Genomic DNA, 2,500 nt, shown 5'->3' on the forward strand with positions numbered 1-2,500 from the left:
CGCCTTAACGTAACCCACGTTGTCGCCTAAACCTGCTCTGTAATTGTTATACGACTCGTTCAATTACTGTAGTGTTGCCCACCCGCAACCCTCGCAATATAGTTCGCTACTCGCACTGCCCGCACCCCCTGTGTATCGCTTCATGTTAAACACCTTGCAAGTCTTGCTCACTTTCCACATGCTCCTGCTGTACACTGTAATGTGGATGGCAGCAGGACGTACATGCCGCCCCCTCCCCACGTCCCCACCTTGCCCCCTGCCTTCGCAAGCTGGTTGGTGAGAAGTTTGCATGTTCAATGCCCTTCGCATGCGACGTACTCAGGCTACGTTGTGGTGCGGCCTGTGTCAACTGTCCGCTGATGTCGTACGCGTGAACCACAATCTGTACTGCACATTCGTCCTTATGTACTGAATGATACATCGTGGCACATGTGTGACCGCACAACGACTGCGCCCAAAAACGGCGGACCATACAGTGCAAATATTGTGCACGCAGCTACGTGTCGTCTCCCTATGAGAGCTGGATTGCAGTGTGGTACGCCATAGAGACGTGTGGGAGGAACGGACGCCGTGGATGGCGATCAGCATGAGCTGTCTGTTGATGTATTCGGACCTAGTCGTCTCTCCTCACACACCGTGATGGCATGGTGCACCGCGTTCCATATCTGCGACATGCTACAGAGGCCGGTTGACAGTCGTTCGAGCAATGGACATCGCATACGTACGGGGGCCACCTTCCACGTATTGTCTAGGCGTGCACATTTTGTTGCGTGTATGTGGGCAGACGTAGTGTGGCGTGACACCTGACACAGGCATGCAATAATCGTTGAAGTTGCAAATGGCGATGGACGCCTGCGTTTTCTGGTGAAGTTACGCAAATGAACAAATGGTAACCTGTTGTGGTGCGGTTGTTCTCGCTAAGGGGTGAATCGGTGATGGCGACGATAGGTTGAGGTACTAACCGGTTGTTCCAGCGATACCCACCATGCCGACGAAACTGAACGGCATCTGGGTGTGAAGCGATACGCGGCGGTGGCTGGGTGGGACCGTCCCCGGCCGGTGAGGGGGCGCCTCCCGGCGTGCTGGCCGCGCGGTGCGTGGGCGCACGCGCTACAGCCGGCTGGTGGGGGCGGCCAGTGGCAGGCGCGCCGGCCGACGGACGCGGCAGGCGTCGCAGCTGCGCGCCCGGCGCACCCTGCGCGCGGCGCCGTGCGGCCAAAGTAGGTCCTCGCGGGCCCGGTGCGAAGCGCGGTGGACATCTTCAGTGTGCTGGTCCGATTGAGGACTGTGTGCGTTGAGGATGCGCCGCCGCCCGGCGCTCGGCGCCGCGACGCCGTCTGCTGCTCGGTCGCCCCAGCGGTTCTCGCTGGTGGTTTGTATCGCAGCTGTGCGGATGTGTTGGCGCGTGCGCTGTGCTGGGAGAGTTCGCTTCGGCACCCAAGTGGGGCTTTTGTCCTTCTGTGGCGCTGGCGTTGGAGCTGCCGGTCACCGTAGGTGGCGCGTGTTGTCTCCCGCCGGCAATGCCACGACAGCACGCTCCCGGGCCTCTGTCGGCAGCGGCAAGCTCAGTTGGGAGCACGGGTGGTCGCACCGAAAGCGTCTACTCGCCTAACTCCGGGCGATTGCGCCTCTCTCGAACCCGACCAAGTACTTGGGACGGCGCTGCGCGCCGCCGGGACCTGAGAGGGTTTCGAGGTGTATTGTGCAGGGGAGCTCAGCCTCCTCCTGTTTGCAGAATGATTGAGCGGACGCTTGCGTGTTCGCGCGGGCCCCCGGGACACACTCCCGGGCGGCCGGCTGCTCAGCTCTAGTTGACGCAGCTCCCTGGTTGATCCTGCCAGTAGTCATATGCTTGTCTCAAAGATTAAGCCATGCATGTCTCAGTACAAGCCGCATTAAGGTGAAACCGCGAATGGCTCATTAAATCAGTTATGGTTCCTTAGATCGTACCCACGTTACTTGGATAACTGTGGTAATTCTAGAGCTAATACATGCAAACAGAGTCCCGACCAGAGATGGAAGGGACGCTTTTATTAGATCAAAACCAATCGGTCGGCTCGTCCGGTCCGTTTGCCTTGGTGACTCTGAATAACTTTGGGCTGATCGCACGGTCCTCGTACCGGCGACGCATCTTTCAAATGTCTGCCTTATCAACTGTCGATGGTAGGTTCTGCGCCTACCATGGTTGTAACGGGTAACGGGGAATCAGGGTTCGATTCCGGAGAGGGAGCCTGAGAAACGGCTACCACATCCAAGGAAGGCAGCAGGCGCGCAAATTACCCACTCCCGGCACGGGGAGGTAGTGACGAAAAATAACGATACGGGACTCATCCGAGGCCCCGTAATCGGAATGAGTACACTTTAAATCCTTTAACGAGTATCTATTGGAGGGCAAGTCTGGTGCCAGCAGCCGCGGTAATTCCAGCTCCAATAGCGTATATTAAAGTTGTTGCGGTTAAAAAGCTCGTAGTTGGATTTGTGTCCCACGCTGTTGGTTCAC

General features: G+C 57.8%; 1 non-coding gene across 1 annotated transcript in view; it reads left to right on the plus strand.

Annotated features, from left to right (window-relative positions):
* The first annotated feature begins 1,821 nt into the window (after positions 1–1,821).
* Positions 1,822–2,500, plus strand: part of LOC124745951 — a 1,909-nt gene continuing 1,230 nt past the window's right edge. Inside the window, exon 1 of the ribosomal RNA XR_007011239.1 lies at positions 1,822–2,500. This exon is cut by the window's right edge and continues 1,230 nt beyond it. This is a non-coding gene — a ribosomal RNA (small subunit ribosomal RNA).

Source organism: Schistocerca piceifrons, unplaced genomic scaffold (genome assembly GCF_021461385.2).
Source record: "Schistocerca piceifrons isolate TAMUIC-IGC-003096 unplaced genomic scaffold, iqSchPice1.1 HiC_scaffold_344, whole genome shotgun sequence".
Lineage (NCBI taxonomy): Eukaryota > Metazoa > Arthropoda > Insecta > Orthoptera > Acrididae > Schistocerca > Schistocerca piceifrons.